This window comes from Suncus etruscus, chromosome 8 (genome assembly GCF_024139225.1).
Source record: "Suncus etruscus isolate mSunEtr1 chromosome 8, mSunEtr1.pri.cur, whole genome shotgun sequence".
Lineage (NCBI taxonomy): Eukaryota > Metazoa > Chordata > Mammalia > Eulipotyphla > Soricidae > Suncus > Suncus etruscus.
In genome coordinates this window covers 855879-875850 of record NC_064855.1, presented here as the reverse complement: position 1 = coordinate 875850, position 19972 = coordinate 855879, and the positions used below count along the sequence as shown (strand labels likewise).

The window sequence follows — 19972 nt, the reverse complement described above, 5'->3', positions numbered from 1 at the left end:
ATGCTGGTAAATACACCAGAGCAGTGTGAAGAAACTCAGGAGGATGGCCATGTATACCAATGCTCTGATAAAACATTGAGTGTGTGGGGACCATCATGGCACTGTTCCAGGAGGGGTCCGTGTTTTTCTCCATAATTCTCTGGCAGACGGGCTTGCTCCACTCCCCAGTTTAGTTATCTCTCAGATACCCCCCAGAAAACCTATTACCTCACTCACCATCTTTGTCCCTGTATTGTAGTCTCTATTCTCAGGTCCCTGTTTGGGCACCAGATGTAAGTGACACTGGTGAAGTTGGATTCTTGGTGAGCACCGTGCTTTCTGATTCAAAACCATCCACAAGCCATTTGGGTGAGAGTAAAACTTTTGTTTTTAGTGGAAGTGGGATCTATATCAGGTCAGGGACAAGGAGAATGTGAGCTCGGTGTGTTTATGGGGAAATAGTGTGTGTTCTGTTTATGGGAAAGCAGGGTGTATGCTCTGTTTAGGGTCTCAAAGAATATGTATTTAGGGAGAAACTGTGTGTGCTTTGTTCAGAATAAAGGGATGGGCACTCTGTGTTTAGCTACAGTCAGGAGTTACTCCTGGCTTTTCACTCAGATATCTCTTCTGGCAAAGCTCAGGGGACCATATGGGATGTCAGGGATTGAACCTGGGTCAGCTGCATGTAAGACAAACACTCTACCTGCAGTACTATTTCTCTGACCCTCTAAGATTTTTCCTTATAGATTATAGAATCTAGAAAAATAAGCAAATAAGGGATATTTAAATAGTTTAAAATAAATAAGAAACCGAAGAAGAAGAAGAAGAAGAAGAAGAAGAAGAAGAAGAAGAAGAAGAAGAAGAAGAAGAAGAAGAAGAAGAAGAAGAAGAAGAAAGAGGAGGAGGAGGAGGAGCCAGAATAGAATGGAGGTAGGGCATTTGCCTTAGACACAGAAGGACAGTGGTTCAAGTCCCGGCAATCCTGCCAGGTCCCTCAATCCTGCCAGGAGTGATTTCTGACCATAGAGCCAGGAGGAACCCCTGAGCGCTGCCGGGTGTGACCCAAAAACCAAAATAACTAAATAAATAAATCAACAAATAAATAAATAAGAGAGTCACCATGTTCACACTGGACCAGTTCCATACACTCACTCTTGTCTGGAAAGAGATGTAAACCAAGTCATGAAAAGTCATAGGGACACTGGCCACACAGTTTAAAGCTGGCAATCTTCAGGAGAGGGCAGACCAAACCCCCACCATACCAAAGTCACCCCTGTTGCATCCATCATCCATAATTGACTCTTTGCCTATGGTCCTGCTTCATCGCTCCTCTAGACACCAATCTAACCAAAGTCAAGTTATACCAGCATTTGGGCTAATATCACCAGAGCTTTTTTGGAGTGTGGGCTCCTTCCCCCATCATTTTCCTTCTTCTGGGAGATCTAGCAACTAATAACAAATGCCGTAGTATCAGTGCTTTGAATTCCTGGACAACTTCATTTGTTTGATGCTGTCATCCCTATATAAACACACAAATCTAGATGCCAATGTGTAGCTGAGGTCACCTACTGTTCAGAAACAAATGAAATAACAGAATGGTCAGCTAGCAACAAGAGTTTATGAAACCTTCTGCCAATGTCTTAATGACCTCATTGGCGATACAATAATTTTTACAAATTTTCTTGTTGCTGTACATATTTTTTATTTTCTTCCTTCTTTTTTCCTTTTGATTTTTTTCTTTCTATTCCTTTTTTAATAAATTTAATAAATTTGTTCTCACTTATCTGAAAACAAATTTAATACAGTCAATTATGTCAACTATGTGATGCATGTTCTTTAAATAAAGTAAATTAAAAATAAATAAGCAACACAAAGCGATAGGTGGAAGAGAAATAAGAGTGGATTGAAATCAGGAAACAATGTTGAAAGGTTGCAAAGGTGAAGAGAATTGCTATGAAAATGAGTTCATGAGTATGTGAATTACTCAACCAGGAGTAATTCTTGAGTGCACAGGCAGGAATAAACCCAGAGCACCAGTAAATGTGCCCCCTCAAAAGAATAACTACCTATGAAAACCATAAAGTTTTACATGTCATCCTTGCGCAGGGGCCATGCTAATCTCTGTATTGTTCCACAATGTGGCAGCTGGGGTAGATCATTAACAACTCCTAATTCGATATGTATATAGAATATACAAATATATAAGTAACTAAAATAAATAAATTAAATTCTTTATAAGGCAGCTGGGCTGGAATGAACAACTCTTAATTCTATATGTATATAGATTATATTTTATATATACAAATATATATGTCTATATAAAGACAAAAGTGGGAGAGGAAAAAGTAAAATATAAACAAGCAATAGTCAAAGGAAACTATCAAAATATGGGGCCAGAGCAGTGGCGCAAGCAGTAGGACATTTGTCTTGCATGCGCTGACCTAGGACAGGCAGCGATTCGATCCCCCAGCATCCCAAATAGTTTCCCACACCAGGAGCAATTTCTGAACACATAGCCAGGAGTAACCCCTGAGCGTCACCAGGTGTGGCCCAAAAACAAAACAACAACAATAACAAAAACCCTACCATGATCCAGGGAAAGGGTTTAAGGAAGCAAGCAAGGCCTAGGCCTCAAGAGACAGTGCCACCCAGGCTTGCTGCCAACCGGACTTCCCCAGCACCTACATAGAGTTGGCTAAACAGGGCATGTTTGGCACTGAGGTCCAGTCTCCCCAGCATCTGGCCCCCCTATTGCTAGTGTTCTAGGTCCTCTTTTCCATTTCTTCAGGCTCTTGTCAGGTTCTCCAAAACTTCTCTATAAATGCTGTTCAGGGACAACAAACCTGCTTGCTTCAATTCCCCAGTTTGGGAGCAGTGAGCAAATAGAGGTTCCTTAATTCTGTGATCTTGAACACGAGTATCTGTGATTTCTGAGAATGAAAGGAGGGAGGATCTTCCATCTCAGGGGGAAGAAATTGGACAAAAGGAAGTAATCTAGGCTCCCCATCTGAGAGGTGGAGCAATGTGCAAGAGGCCCTTCAGAGCCAGAAGAGCTGAGAGATGAATGGCTAAATGGTAGTCACAGTAAAGGACAGTCAACAGGACCCAGGGTCCAGCTGCTGGAGGGATTAATTTTCTGGCTTCCATCTCTTCCTGATATCCCATCAGATCTCCTATATTTCTTCTATATCTCATATCTCCTTGGCTCTCCTCTGAGTCTTTCTTCCCAGTGATTAGCTCTGTTGCCAAGGGAATGGGTGTGACATCACTATCAGGAGCACTCATGAGTAATCACTGAGCCTGGGCACTTGCAGGTTTGTCCCCCCAACAAAAGATGCACAAAGATCATGACTAGTTCAGGTTCCTGCACCATGGCGTCACCCATATGCTGGTTCTCACAGGTCATCACAACAGCCAGTTTGCCAGGATGCGCTTAGCCAGAGTTCTCATAGTAGCAATAGTTCATTGTCTTATTTCTAGTGTGACCAGACCCTGGGGCCAGGTCTGCTCATGGGCATTTTCCATCAGCTCATTGGTAGAGGCAGGATAGCCACTCCAGTAGCGAACACTTGATGACAACCTGGAGTACCGCATCAGGAGTTGAGATCATTCCACCCCAGTGGGTCACTCTTGTTGGCTGCAGGGTTCACTCACTCTAGGATCTCGTAATTTATTGTCTCCTCCAGATTCTGAAGATTGGGGTTGACACTGCGAATTGCACCCATGTATGCCTTGAGCAACTGGATGTCTCCCTTTTGCTCTACCAGCTGGTGTTCATGTTCCACTGAGGTTTTCTTCAGCTCTGCATCTTGTTTCTGCTGCTGCTGGACCACTGAACACAGGTGCTTAATACAGTTGTAGTCTAGCAGCTCATCCTTGGGCATCTCCAGGCCACAGCCCTGTCCATAGGTCATGGGCCATTTGAGCGGCTCACGTCATTGAGATGAGACATGAGGTTGTCAAGCTGGACAACAGCACTACAGCCAAACACAGCATTGACACAGGCAATCTGCAGCTTGGACAACATGTTCCACCCGATCCAAGGAACTGGGCGCAGGTGGAAGACGGCCACAGCACTCTGGTCCGCTGGACATGTCTGCTGCTGAGAAAAACGAATGGATGATTCAGGCGTTGCTGAATGCACGTTCGCAATGAGGTGCCTGCACTAGCTCCTCAAGACTCCACTGCAAATAAGGCAGACAAGGTCTTCATCAACATACCCCTAGAAACGGGTTACATCAGACCCTGTCTCATCACTGAAAGCTAGGTCCTTCCAAGTGCTGGGGGCCAGGTTCCCCGATCACAAGGCTCCAATCCCCTGATGCCACAAAAGAGAAGCTCCCAGTGGCCCATCTCATTGGCTCTCCTCCGACTGAGTCCTCTTAGTGATCAGCTCCGTTGCCAAGGGGATGGATGTGATGTCACCATCAGGAGCACTCACAAGTAATCACTGAGCACAGAACAAGCAGCCGGGGCACTTCCAGGTATGTTCCCCAGACAAAATCTCACAACCTGCCCTGGAAATGGTCTGGACTCTCGAATCCTGGCCCAGAGGAGCTGGGACGGCAGCAGGCACTAGATAACCCCATTGCCAGTTCCCAGCCTTCCTGGGAGGGGAAGAGGAGGAAGAAGGAGGAACCAGTTTTTAATATTTCTATTTAAATGGGACAACATTAAGAGATAAAAGAAAATACAATATGATATAAGGAGTACTGGTTGAAATATATGATTGAAACGCCGTAAGAAAAAATCAAAAAGTGAGTATAAAGGAACGTGAGTACAAGAGCTTAGAAAAAGAAACTTTTGGGTGGAGCACACCTGGTGATGGTCAGGGCTTATTCCTGGCTCTGTGCTCAGGAATTACTCCTGGCAATGCTTGGGGGACTATATGGGATGCTGGGGATGAAACCCAGGTCAACCACGTGCAAGGTAAATGCCCTCCCTGCTCTAATGTCTCTACACCCCAGGAAAAAGAAATTCTTTTAAAGAAAAGCCCTATGTTTCCTTCAAGCAGGAGCTGAGACAGAAGAACTTGCTGAGTTTGAGGCAGGTGGTGCTGATGGAAGGCAGCTGAATGCCTACGTCTAAACCCAGGTCTATAAAAACAGATTAGAGACTTCTTCCCCCAGAGATTCTGAAAGTTTGAGCTCGGTAAACTTTCTAATTTGTCCCTGGAATAACAAATTACTCTCTTAGTTGGAGCGGTTCTAAGGATCAATTTAGAAAAGTGTTAATTAAACTCCCCTTGGGTGTTAAAGCCACAAACATCTCTTCATCAGTTTCATCAGCATGGTTCTGCAGAGTTCTACGGAAAACAAAACAAAAAAAAATATGGAGCTAATTTAGTTCACTTAGAAGAAGAAATCTAAAGCTGTTATTGCTCTTCGTGGACAGCCATTTGGAGTAATTGCTTTCCTCCAAGGCTTCTGTCAAGTCAGGATTTATGTTGGAACAATTGAGTCTCCATTGATTTAAGGAAGGAAGAATAATAAATGATAATTCCCAAGATAAGGAAAGTCGACCTGAAGTTTAATTGAATCCCTAGAAATAGAAGCAAAGCAAACATTTCTAAGCAATGTAGCAATCTCATATAGGCCTTCTACCTCTCAAGAACTTAGTGCAATGAATACATTATTTTATTTCTAGTGTTTATGGATCATATGTAGTTGTATGGATCATAAAAGAAATTAAATAAAAACTGAAATTCACATAAAGACTGAGATAATTACTTATTTCACATTACTCTAACAACTTTGTGTGTAAACCAAATCTAAAATTTTATATTTTGGGGGTGGGCCACACTTAGCAGCACTCAGGGTTTACTCCTGGCTCTGTGCTGAGAAATCACCCCTGGCAGATTCAGGGGACCATAGGAGATGCTGGGGAGAGAACCCCGGTTGGTCCTGAGTTGGCCACATGCAATGCAAATGCCCTACCCACTGTGCTATGCTCCAGCCCCTGAATTTTTCTTTGGTAGCAAATTTCACAGGTGAATGCAGTGACTTCTTGGAAAAGCAGTGACTGCACACTCTCCTATTTTCCCATTTTTATATCTTTGGATCTGGAGATAGTTAACCATTTCACAATTTTTTAAATGTTTTCCAATGGGCAACTTCGAAAGTCATTGATAATCTACAGGCTAAGTATCATGAATAAATTGGCATCATTATTAATTTGATCACTCATGTTAATAATCTGACATGATTAATAATGTGGCTATGCATTAATACACAAAAGAGACTAAACTCCTTATAAATAGAGGCCAGAGCAATAGTACTGTGAGTGCTATTACTAGGAGTAATGGCCAAATGCAGAGCCAGTAGTAACCCCCGAGAATAGTCGACAAGCCACCCCCAACAAAAGCCTTTGAATTAAATTAACATTTTAAGTGAAAAGACCGTATTATTTAGTATGTTGGAAAATAAGTGCCAAAAGGTTTGGGAGAATGGGCTGCACCCAGCAGCGATCAAAGATTACTCTTGATTCTGCACTCAGGAATTACGCTTGGCTGCAAATTGGTCCCATATGGCAGCTTTCAGGGACCATATGAGAAGCTGGGGATCAAACCAGGTTGGTAGTGCACAAGTCAAACATCCCACCCATTGTACCATCTTTCCAGCTCTCACAGTAGGTTTTTATTTCTGGGGAGGTGATTTGTACTACACCTGGCAGCTCTCAGGGGTTACTCCTGGTAGAAGTATCTATTATAGCTTGGGTTTCTTTACTTTTTATTTTTTGGGGAAAAGGAGCATACCTGGTAGTACTCAAGGTTTAAGTTTAGGGAATGAACCTGGTTGCCGGGGATTGAACCCGGGTGGGCTACATGCAAGGCAAGCACCTCACTTGCTGTAATATTTCTCCAAACCAGCTTGGGCTTCCTTTACTGTGCAGAAGCTTTTTCATTTAATATTATCTGATTTGCTTATATTTGTTTTTGCTCTGTGGTCATCTCACTGAAGACACCTCTAGAGTCAATATCCAGGAAAATTCTGCTGATGTTTTTCTTTAGTGTACTTTGGATTTTGCCCTAATTTCAATTTTTTTGTTGTTGGTTTTTGGGTCACACCCGGCATCACTCAGGGGTTACTCCTGGCTCTATGCTCAGAAATCGCTCCTGGCAGGTACGTGGGACCATATGGGAAGCCAGAATTCGAACCACCGTCCTTCTGCATGTAAGGCAAACGCCTTACCTCCATGCTATCTCCCCCAATTTCAACTTTTTTAAAAATCAATTTTGAATTTAATTTTATGAATGATATGTGGTACCATTCTGATTTCATGTTTAACTTGTGGTTAAACGATTAAAGGAAGATTATTTAATCCATGGTACTCAACACTAGAAGACATCTATGTCATGCTAAAAGACGGTCTTTGGGCTAAAAGAAAATTACGAGAATGTTAATTTAGATTCGCAGGAAAGAATGCACATCAGGGGCCTAGGGGATAGTACAGCGAAGAGGGGGCTTGCCTTAAATGCAACCAATGTGGATTAGATCCTTAGCATCTCATACAGCTCCCTACCGTCCCCTCCCTGACCACTGCCAGCAGTAATTCCTGAGTTCAGAGTCAGGAGTAACCACTGAGCATTGCTGGGTGTGACCCCAAAACAAAAAATTTTTTCAAGATTCTTATAAAATGTTTGATCAGTTCTTATTAACAGAGTTAAATTATATAGAATATAAAATACACTGTACAAAAGAGGTTTTATTAGGATACATGTACTTTTAAAATATTTAAACTTCACAGAGTTTGTATATGATAAAAACACTTTTTTCCCCATCGTTTTACATAGAAAAACAATGCACTCACATATTTTGGGTGGTAGAGTATTCAATAAAGTATTCAATAAAATTTAAATTCTTGCTTCCTTGGACTGAAGGAAGTAACAATAATCTAGCTTTGACATCTAACTTATTTTGGCCAAAGGGAGTTTTGTACAGACATTTTAAAATTTGTGTTTAAACTTCTAAATCTAAATTAACAGGGCCAGGAGCTGGAGATATAGCACAGGGGGTAGGGCATTTGCCTTGTATGCAGTCAACCTGGGTTAGATCCCTGGCACCCCACATGGTCTCCTGAGCCTGCCAGGAGCAATTTCTGAATGCAGAACCAGGAGTGACCCCTGAGTTCCTCTATGCATAGCCCAAACAGAAAACAAGCATTTAAAAATAAATAAATAAATAAAAGAAGCACGTCCAAGAGTAAGTCCTGAATATACTGTATTTTTCATACCATAAGACACACTTTTTCTCCCCAAAAGATAGGGGAAAAGTGTTACTGCCTCTTTATTGCGCAGACATACCACATAGTACAAGCAATCAGGTAACGTACTTTCACCGTCACATATAGAGCTTCCATTTAAGACTATTTGATCACTGCTGCGAATTTTACTTCTTATTATTTTCCTCACCTAACTGTGTGTCTTGTGGTCAGGTGCATCTTAGACAGCAAAAAATATGGTACGTCTCAGTTGGGTTTTTTTAACTTTGTTGTTTTTTTTTTTCTGCCTCAAATCCCTATATTAGTTTCTTTTAGCCTTTCCTCATTGTTTTAATCTACATATCATATCCAGTGATCATTTAGACATGAATTTTTTTCCTGTGTTGTTTGGTTATTCTAGGCATATGTGTAAACAAATTTGAGATAATTTTTGTTCTTAAATTTAATTATTTTCACCATGAAATCTCCTTTTCCTTTTTTTTTGTTTTTGGATCACACTCAGGTCAGCTGCATGCAAAAGAAACATCCCACCTACTATGCTATCGTGCTGGCCCCAAAAGCTTTCTCTTACTTTGATGTATCGCATAACTTTTAGATGTTTTGTGCTAGGGTTATAAGGAAGTTGCGGGCTTGTGAGGGAACTGACAAAAAAAAAATTGTAGGTGTCAGAAAGTTTAACAAAGAAGTGTTATTTGCAGCTATGAAGCAAGCAGGCATTTACTTTTTAAAATTTTTATTTTATTTACATTGTTTTTGGGTCCACATCCAGCAGTGCTCAGGGCTTATTCCTGACCCTGGCATGGCTCAGGGAACCAAATGTGGTGACAGGGATCAAACTCAGGTCAGCTGCATGTAGGGCAAGCATCCTACCTACTGTAACCTCTGCCCCTGCCATGTACTGTTGATTAAAATGTCTCAGTAAAAGAAAAGGAAATCTTATGATTTACATATATATATTTTCTTATTTCATGAGAGAACTGTGGTTTACAAAGTTGTTGATAGCTGAGTAGTTTTAGGCATATGATATTTCAACACGAATCACACCACCAGTTTCAGTTCCCATCATCACTGCTCACATCCTCCATCCCCACCCCAACCCAGCATCCATTGCCTGCTTCCTTGAACAAACATTGTAGAATCTGGTGGTCACAGCTTAGATCTCATGTTTTTTGTGTTGCTGAGTCTGTGCTTAGGATGTGCAGCTATGCTATTCTTTCACATCACCAATAGAATTAAAGTCCAGACAACTGTTGCCCCGTTTCTTCCCTTTCTCATCCTTCCCCTTCCCACCTGGATTTCTTTCCTTCTCTGTGTTTCTTCTCTTGGGCTCTGGAGTCAAGAGTGATCTAGGCATCCCTCTTTGCTACATTACATTCCCTCACTTATCAGTGAGATAATTTATTTATCTTTCATATTCTTTTATTAAGATTTTAAAAATTAGGGCCCGGAGAGATAGCACAGCGGCATTTGCCTTGAAAGCAGCCGATCCAGGACCAAAGGTGGTTGGTTCAAATCCCGGTGTCCCACATGGTCTCCCGTGCCTGACAGGAGCTATTTCTGAGCAGACAGCCAGGAGTAACCCCTGAGCAACGCTGGGTGTGGCCCAAAAAACAAAAAAAAAAAAAAGATTTTAAAAATTAGCTTTAATACTCTTATTAGTTACATCGTGTGTGTGTGTGTGTGTGTGTGTGTGTGTGTGTGTGTGTGTGTGTGTCACACCTAGCAGCACTCAGGGGTTATTCCTGGCTCTGCACTCAGGGATCACTTTTGGTGAGTTCAAGGGATCATATGGGATGCTGCATTGAACCTAGGTCAGCCATGTAACGCAAGTATCCTACCTGTTCTACTACCTCTCCAATTCTTATAAGTTACATATTAAAACAGCCCGAGTTAGTGAAAAATGAAACGATCAATGATACACTAGTAGAAGCTGCTTTTATAATTACTAATATTTTTCATAAATTATTGACGAGCAGTAAAGACACAGGACCTCTCCGCACTAAGGGATTACTCCTCATGGGGTTCAGGAGACCCTGTGTGATACCAGGAATCAAGCCTCAATCAGCATGTGCAAGGCAAGTACCCTATCCACTGCACTTACTCTGGTCCCTACTTGGCCCCAACTACTTCAAATAAGAATTTACAAAGAGTTCAGTATGTAAGGATTTCCACTAACAGAAGACAAAATACAGAAGAAGCTACAAGGAGGTGGTCCCAAGCTCCTCCCCAATCATATTGACTTTTTCTTTGTGTGTGTAGTTTGGGGGACCACACTTGGCTGTACTCAGCACTTACTCCTGACTCTGCACTCAGGGATCATTTCAAATAAGATCAAGGGACTATATGGGTTACTGGGGATCAAATCTAAGTCATCCAAGTATGAGGCAAGCACCCTATGTGCTTTATGATTACTCCAGACCCTCATTTTGGTTGTTTTTTGGCAGGGGGTCACGTGGCTCAGGAGTTATTCCTGGTTCTATTCAGGAATTCAGGAATGGGATATCAGGGTCAAACCAGGGTCGGTAGCCTGCAAGGCAAGCGCTGTACTATCGCTGCAGCCCACCAGCACATCATTTACTTTTTTTCAAACTATTTTTCAGTAATATCTTGCTATATGACTACTGTCTTGTAAAGGAAAAGTTTCCCCTGGGTTTGCTAACTGCCCTGATCACCTACCCCCCTTCACAATTCTGGGAACTTAAGTTTCCCCTGAGTTTCCTGACTGCCCTGATCACTCACTCCCCTTCACAATTGTGGGAACTTGTAGACCTAGTTACAGTTCAACTTTCTTTCTGTTCTGACATGGTTCTAACCTGGTCATGTTAACCCTGTAAGCTTGCACCTGCACCTTGCAAAAATGTGATTGAGCAAATGCCAGATGTCATGTACTTCCTAAAGCAAATCAATCTACTGTACCTTTCTATTGTTTGAAATACTATATACAGCTTGTAAGCTCATGGCTCAGGGCTGGCAGTTTCTAGCTTATGCTGGATTCTAACCAGCCCCTGCATATGCTTGTAAAGAAAATAAACCCCCTGTTTTTGCATGAGACTGTGGTCTTGGTGTCTTTGAACGGCGCATCATTCTCCTGGACTTAACAGTCTAAATCCCTTACCCTTTATTTAAACTACAACTTTTAAGTCCATAATTGTAAATATTGGTATTTAAGGGATATTCCTTAACTTCAATGCAGATGGAAGAAGCCCAACTATATATAAAACCAACTTCATAAAGGCATGAAGGACTCAGCCTCCATCCTGGGAATTGGTCCACAGAAAGCCTGAGATTTACTGTTTTGGCTTTTCCCCTCTGGCGTGGCCGTGCTCTCTCTTGAACATGTAGGTCTGCTCTTGTCCCATAACATTTCTTTAAGTAATTTTCCTTTACATAAATATTGATTGTACTTCACTATCTTTTCCCCCCTGAAATTCCTTTCTGCAAGGGAAGGTGAGGTCCCTTGAATGTGTGTGCTGAGGCATGTCTGGCTTTCCTTTTCCTGCAAAGTAATTCTTCACTCTAGCCTGAGTTCACACCTCCTCAAAAACTTGGGTGGTAGGAACCACTCTCCACCCTGTGTAGACCAAGTGGCCTTCGGGCACAACTTTGCAGCTGCCTTGCAGGGCTGGTGGAACACTAGTGTTCATGCCCAGCGTTCATGCCTCATAGGTGCTCCTATAAATCCTAACTCATGCCAGACATTCCCTGTGGTAGGTCCAGCAGAGCGGACTTTGATCTTATTACCTCCCTCACTCCCCATTGCTCTCATCACTCCTGCGGAGGTAATCATGATTCATGTGACATACAACAATATTTGTGAGCTGCACGGAGAACCCTATTTCTAGTGGGATTCACCTCTCCCACCCACAAAATAATGGTAGAGCCTTCAGGGGGAAAAGTGAAGAGATGGCAGGAGGTCACCCCATGAAAATCAGGAAGGTGTGTTCTCTTGGGACAATGTCTTTAGTAGTCTTTATGGGAAGTTTCCCTTCCAAGAATATAGGATTCTTTCCCTTGATTCTCCCTGAACTCATCAGTTAAATAGAGATTTCTAAGGGAAGACTTGAGATGCTAATGAGGCTGGTAAGTACAGTTTCATCCTTAAGCAGAATAAATTTAGGCAGCAGAATCTAGTGAGAAGTGTTGCAGGTCACTAGCCAACAAGGTAGGACTGTTTTTTGTTTTAGCTTGTGTTTGGTTTTGAGTCACACCGGCAGCTCTCAGGGGTTACTCCTGACTCTGCGGTCAGAAATCACTCCTTGAAGGCTCGGGAACCATCAGGGATGCCAGAATTCAAACCACCTTTAGTCCTGAATCAGCTGTGTGCAAGGCAAATGCCCTATGCTGTGTTATCTCTCTGGCTCCAAGGTAGAACTGTCCAGTCTCAGTGACAAGGTCTTCTGTCTCCTCACTCTGGGGAAGGCTACACATGTAGACATAGTTTTGCCCAGATGCCATGTCAGACCATCAGAAGTTTGGAGTGGAGGGCAGGGGTCATGAAGGAGACTCTGTTCCTTTTTTCAAATATTTTTTAATTGAAACAATTGCAGTCTACAGAGTCCTTCATAGTTAAATTTCAGAGCCACAATGAGTCAGGGCCCTTCCCACCACCAGTGTCAACCTCTCTCCACCAATAAACCCAGAATGCATTCTATCCCACTACCCTCTGGCCCTCAGCCTTTCTTTATTCCTTTCCTCTTAGTTTTGTATAAAAATGCTGGAATATGTGGTAGAATAGAGTCATCCGTGTCCCAAGGTTCAATGTGAAAGGACCCCCAGTGTAAAAGACAAGAAATAAAAAATACAATTAAAAAGGTGTATGTGTGGCAGTTGTTATTGTTGTTGTTGTTGTTGTTTGCATAGACACAGCAAAATATGGGGAAAATAGAAAGGAAAAACCTTTGGCCTAAAAACAGGGAGGCCTTCCCCATGAAGCCATCCTGGCATAAGACCAACTCTGGCTGCAGGCTTGCTAAGTCGTCTAACCCCAGTCTTTCCTCTGTGGTCCCAGTAAAAGCTCTTCACAAACACAGTTGTCGCAGTCAGGTTTCTATAGTTAGAGTGAAAGGTAAAAGAAATAAAATAATTTTCTCTGCAGCTTCCCGGGACTCACTCGACCAAAAGATACGTTTTAACAGTTGAGCTTCACAAGGACCCCCCCCTTCCTAAATCCCAAGGACTTGCCCTTGACATTTTAACTGTTGCAAACCTTATGACTTGTTATCTAAATCTTGCAAAAATGTAACTTGAGCAAATGTCAAGTGTCAGTACTCCCCTGAAATGAACCACCCACTGAAGCTATAGAAAGGCTTGTTGGACTCTGGTTTGAGGCTCTCTCTCATCCTCTGGGGGAGCCCTCGCATGCTCGTAAATAAATAAAACCCCTTGCTTTTGCATGGTCTCTGCCTCTTGGAGTCATTAGAGGGGTACGTGTGGAATTCCCGACCTTATCAAGGGATCCAGGTTTTTGCACCAGATCCTGTGCCGAAGTCAGCGTAACTTGCGAGGGGTCCTCTGGTTTTCATCTCACCTTTAAGGTGGCGATGCAGGGAATCCCGCCCTGAAAGCAGGTTTTTGCTGTTACTGTTAGGGTTTGAGCTGACACCTCAGCTCTCAGAGGCAAAGATCATCTACCGACAAATGCAAGGTGATAGCAAAAAGGGGAGTTTAGTTGGTCGACCAAGTTCCGAGCCTCATCCCACTAGGGGAGTCTTGGCAAGGACCCTGAGTCCAGTCTTCAGGCAGTTTATATAGAAATGTATGGGGCCGGTGAGGTGGCGCTAGAGGTAAGGTGTCCTGCCATTGCAAGCGCTAGCTGAGGAAGGACCTTGGTTCGATCCCTCTGCGTCCCCATATGGTCCCCTAAGCCAGGGGCAATTTCTTAGTGCTTAGCCAGTGAGTAAACCCGCTGAGCATCAAACGGTGTGGCCCGAAAAAACAAAAACAAAACAAAAAAAAGAAAGAAAGAAGAAAGAAAAGAAAGAAAGAAAGAAAGAAAGAAAGAAAAGAAAGAGAAGAATGAAAGAAAGAAAGAAAGAAAGGAAAGAATATTACAAGCATTAGGGGGCCGGAGAGATAACATGGAAGGTAAGGCGTTTGCCTTTCATGCAGAAGGTCATCAGTTCGAATCCCAGAGGTCCCATATTGCCTGCCAGGAGCAATTTCTGAGCCTGGAGCCAGAATAACCCCTGAGCACTGCCGGGTGTGACCCATAAAACCACACACACACACACACACACACACACACACACACACACACACACACAAAGAAAGAAATTACAAGCATTACAGAATATTAACAGAACATTTATTTCATTGCATAGATGTCTTAATTCATCACTGATTTCTTTGATTGTCTAGGCCCTAGACTCTAGGGATATTTCAGGGGGGGGGGAATGGGGGATCTCTGATTCAAGCCTGGCCATAAAGGGATTGTTCTGGTACAGAACCTGGTTGGGGGGATACTCTGATTTAGACTTTTGGCCGTAAGGAGCCTTCTTCCAAGCTCACTCAACCCCTTCTTCCTTCTTCCTGGAGGGCACAGACTTTGGTTTTATTACTGAGTTAGCTCTTTCTCTGCCATCAGCCAGGAGTGGAAAAGTACAGTTTACTAGGCTTTGGGCTTGTCTTGGTCTAGAGGTCCTTATCACGGACTTGGGGGGAGAATCTTGGTCTTTACAATACCATGTGGTAACACGTTCCATGTAGCAGAGATGGCTCACAACTAGGGCTCCTTGTTGTCTTCTGCAAAGTAGAAGGGAGAAGCACATCTGCTGTTTCCCTCTCTCCTGGGAAGTGCCCTGCGGAAATTCAGGTCTGATCAGAGGCTGCTATGAGACCTGCTTAGTACAGACCTTGCTCTCACCACTCATAGAAGATGGCATAAACTGCACTTCCTCCGGTTCTACCTGGCATGGAAAATGGTCCCTGCTACCTGATTTCTCGGGAGTCCATGAAACTCAGACTAGAGCGAGAGATTGTTCTTTGCAGCGAAGCAAAAGTCAGTCCTAACCCTCACCCAGTTTTTCCTAGGTGGTCACCTTCCTTCACACAGAAGAACTTTAGGAGAAACAAATCAAGAAATAAGAACATTTAGAAAATGTGGGGAGGGAAAGAGAGAGGACTACTTGGTGAGATAACATAAAGCCCTCTGGAGTAGAAAAAAAAAGTATATATTGGATTTTTTTCCTCATGATGTGTGATCAGACCAAGGAGAAGGTAGTTAAATGGCAAAACTATGGGAACTAAAAAGATCGGTGGTTGCCTTTGCTTCAAATAAGCATTTATGGGCCGGAGAGATAGCACAGCGGCGTTTGCCTTGCAAGCAGCCGATCCAGGACCAAAGTGGTGGTTCGATTCCCGGTGTCCCATAGGGTCCTCCGTGCCTGCCAGGAGCTATTTCTGAGCAGACAGCCAGGAGTAACCCCTGAGGCATCGCCGGGTGTGGCCCAAAAACAAAAACAAAAAAAACAACAAATAAGCATTTATAAGGTTATCTCAACCACATGGAGCTTTTGACCCAGGGAAGATCTATTGATGGGGGGAGGTTGGAGTGATTGAGGGCCTTCCTTGATATTCCTTTCTTGGCCTTTGTCCCTGCTGGAACTTCTCTCAGTAGGTGGTCCAGGTGAAACTTAATCTTAAAAGGAATAACTCTTTCAAATTCTGTCTCTTGTTTTTATTACAACCCAAGAATTCATTGCCTTTATGGGGCTGGAGAGATAGCATGGAGGTAAGGCATTTGCCTTGCATGCAGAAGGTCGGTGGTTCGAATCCTGGCATCCCATATGGTCCCCTGAGCCTGCCAGGAGCGATTACTGAGCTTAGAGCCAGGAGGAACCCTTGAGCGCTGCCGGGTGTGACCCAAAAACCAAAATTAGCCTTGGAGGGTGGGCGTAGAGAGTGGGGCCTTACCTATCTATCTGCCTGCCAGCTAGATAAATACAAAACCAAAATTTAACACAATATGTTTTAGATTCAGAGTTGAAAGCTAATTTAAGTAAACACTAGCCTTGTATTGCATTAAATGATTTGAATCTCTATTTCACTAGGTTAAAGTCAAATAGCAGTCAATCATCTCAATAGACTTCTTTGAGCTTGCTTTGGGGACCACACCTATTACTCCTGACTCTGTACTCAGAAATCACTCTGGCCAGCTTGGGGTCCATATGGGATGCTGGGAATCAAACCCGGGTTGGCTGCTTGCGAGACAAAGCATGCAAGAAAAAGCTACTTACTGGCTTCACTCTCTCTTTCTCTCTGGTCCCATGGAACTAGCTCTATGAAATAAACATGTCAAGGGCAGGCTGGGGACCCCAAGGAACCATGGGACATTGGTGAAGGGAAGGTCACACTGGTGGTGGGACTGGTGTTCCAACATTATATGCCTCAAACTACTCTATTATTGTAATGGCAACCATCTTGTTCCCAGACCACTATTTTGTTCTTTGTCTTCCTTAAAATAAACTCCATAAATAACCCTTACAGAGATGTCCTGTGATTGTGACCCAATTGGCAACCTCCTGGTTTAAGACAGTAACACTGAGCAAATAGACTAAAAATAGGGGTTTTCTGATTTCTAAGTAACCTAGCAATGGTTACGGCATTTCCCCACTACATCATGGCAGTTGTAACCCGAAATGGGTAAGTGCTTCTCTGTTTGTATATCTGCTAGAGGTGGATGTAAAAGGCTTGGTCTGAAGAACTATGATGGGGCTGCAGGATTTGGGTCTGGGGCCTACAGTCACAGGATAATATAACCCCTTTACTTTTTTTTTTTTTTTTTGGGTCACACCCAGCAGCGCTCAGGGGTCACTCCTGGCTCTATGCTCAGAAATCGCTCCTGGCAAACTCGGAGAACCATATGGGATGCTGGGATTCGAACCACTGACCTTCTGCATGAAAGGCAAATGCCTTACCTCCATGCTATCTCTCCGGCCCCAACACCTTTACATTTTTAAACATTGTCTCGGGCTCTTAGTCTCTGCGAGACCCCATTACATTATGAACAACTTTGTAAATCACTGTACTAGCCTCATTAGTATTAAAGAATAAATTGAGGTGACTTTTTATTTTTAAATTGAGGCAATTATTTATTTTTAAATTGAGGCTTACCTGAGACACGGATCAAATATCTCCAGATTCAAGGCCATGGGGCTCTTCTGAGTTTCAGAAACCTTCCAGGGACTCTGAAACAAAACCAATCCAACTTCCTAACACTTCATCGACCCGTCGCTAGAGGGCACCGCTGCACCATAAAGACCAAATTTCGATGCGAAACTTCTGCTAAACCAAGCTCTTGACCTGGGATTTGGAATGAATTTTTGTTTTGTTTTGTTTTTTTGTTTGTTTGTTTTTATATTTTAAAAGATTTCTACAATGAGCATTTATTTCTTATGTGACCAGAAAAAAAAGTTATTTGAAAATAAAATTCCTACAATGTATTTATTATATGACCAGCAAGTTATGTAAAAATAAAATGCTCCTTCTGCAACTTTCTATTGGAAGGCACAGACCATTATTATTTTGCCATGGAAAAATATTATTGTACCATTCCACTAAGAGAAATGATCATTTCTAGTATTAGTCTTTCAACCTCACCGAATTTGAAATTTTACATAAGAAAAACTTGAGGACTGCAGAGATGGCACAGTGGGTGGGGTACTTGCCTTGTCCGAGGTCGAACAGAGACCCAGGCTAGGTCCATGACATTTGGTCCCCTGAACACCACCAGGAGTGATTCCTAGCTGCAGACTCCAAGCATCATGGGAAACTTGGGAAATCGATTTATCTATTTCCTTCCTTCCCTTCTTTCTTCCTTCCTTCCTCTCTTTTCTTTTCTTTTTTCTTCTCTTTTTGGTTTTTGGGCCACACCCAGTGACACTCAGGGGTTACTCGTGGCTATGTGCTCAGAAATCGTTCCTGGCTTGGGGGACCATATGGGAACCGGGGATCGAATCGAAGTCCGCCCGCATGCAAGGCAAACACCCTACCTACCACCATGCTATCGCTCCAGCCCCCTTCCTTTTCTTTTTTTGGTTGGTTTGTTTGGGGGGTGCACAACCTTTGATGGTCAGGGGTTACTCCTGGCAATGTGCTCAGAAATCGCTCCTGGTTTGGGGGGACCATATGGGATGCTGGGGAATGAAAACTCGGCCTGTTCTAGGCTAGCGTTTGCAAGGCAGACAGACGCCTTACAGCTTGTGCCACCACTCCACCCCCCCCTTCTTTTCTCTGAACTACATTACTGGCCTCGTCCTGAATTTCTGATTCACAGTGAGCAAAATACATGATTGTTCTAAAATTTGTGGTAACTTATGAGATAATAATAATCATCATGGTATGGGAGATAACTCAAGCATTAGAGCACATTCCTAGCCCCAAAATTTATCACAAATTTCCTCGGAGTATTGCCGGGTTTGGCCTTGGTTAATCCTAAACACTGTTGGACCAAATTATTGACAGTCGTCCTACTAAAAATATTCCCCAGGGCCAGAGTGCTAGTACAGTGGAAAGAAAGAAACAGAAAGAAAAGAAAGAAAGGAAGGAAGGAAGGAAGAAAGGAGGGAGGGAGGAGGGAGGGAGAGAGAGAAAGAAGGAAGGAGGGAGGGAGGGAGGGAGGGAGGGAGGGAGGGAGGGAGGAAGGAAGGAGGAAGAAAGGAAGGAAGGAAGGAAGGAAGGACGGAAGGAAGAAGGAAGGAAGGAAGGAAGGAAGGAAGGAAGGAAGTGAAAGAACTCCCCCGTAGGAGAACTCCGCTCCAGGCTCAGGATATGCGCGCAAACACAGAGACACAGAGACCAGACTTGCTGCAATAACACGAGGGATTTTAATATCTCAGCATGCTGAGGACCGAATCTCACAACTCAGGACCGAGTAGGGGAGATTCGGCCCCCCTTTAGCATTCAGCCAAGCTTTTATAGGGTAAAAAGTCCATACATATCATGGGAACACACCTGCCAGGAAGGAGGCATCTCTCCTTATCTCCCGCCACAGAAGAAGTTATGCGTCAGAGCCCAGGAAGGAGGCATTTTGTTTACCCTGTGTAACAGATGGGGCAGTGTTTGCCCCTGGGGTCATGTGCGTATCTTTGTCCTTCCCCTGACGGCATATGCCTAATTTAAAGTGAGGTAGGGTCTTCCGTGAATTGTGGCTTTGGTTAGTTTAAAGGAAGGGGAGTTTTTAGGGAGTGGGGGAGTGGAAAGGTTCCCAGGGAAAGGAAGGGGAGTTTTTAGGGAGTGGGGGAGTGGAAAGGTTCCCAGGGAGCTTAAGTGAGCTTGAAAGAAGTGTAAATTAAGGCACTTTAAGGAATTAGCTTAGTTGGGATCTTTCTTTAGGGGCTTAATTAAAGTGTAAATTAGGGAAGTTAGAGTGCTTAGCTTAGCCGGGAGCTTTAGGGGAGTGCAGGTTAGGCGCCTAGTTTTTTTTCTTCTATTGGCTATTTTCCAGTTCTTGCTTATTTTTGTTATTTTTTTCTTCACACCTTTTCAGAAGGAAGGAAGGAAGGAAGGAAGGAAGGAAGGAAGGGAAAGAAAGAAAGAAGAAGAAAAGAAAGAAAGAAAGAAAGAAAGAAAGAAAGAAAGAAAGAAAGAAAGAAAGAAAGAAAGAAAGAAAGAAAGAAAGAAAGAAAGAAAGAAGGAGGGAGGAAGGAAGGAAGGAAGGAAGGAAGGAAGGAAGGAAGGAAGGAAGGAAGAAGAGAGGGAGGGGGAGGGAGGAGGAGAGAGGAAGGCCAGAGAAACAGCACAGCGGTTGGGCAATTGCCTTGCACTTGGTCAACCC

General features: G+C 43.2%; 1 non-coding gene and 1 pseudogene across 1 annotated transcript; both read right to left on the bottom strand.

Annotated features, from left to right (window-relative positions):
• Positions 1 to 2039: 2039 nt before the first annotated feature.
• On the bottom strand, positions 2040 to 2148 carry LOC126017188 (U6 spliceosomal RNA). The gene has a single exon (XR_007498837.1). It is a non-coding gene; the product is annotated as a U6 spliceosomal RNA (small nuclear RNA).
• Positions 2149 to 3250: 1102 nt separating this feature from the next.
• Positions 3251 to 18486, bottom strand: LOC126016406 (E3 ubiquitin-protein ligase NRDP1-like; annotated as a pseudogene).
• Positions 18487 to 19972: the final 1486 nt, after the last annotated feature.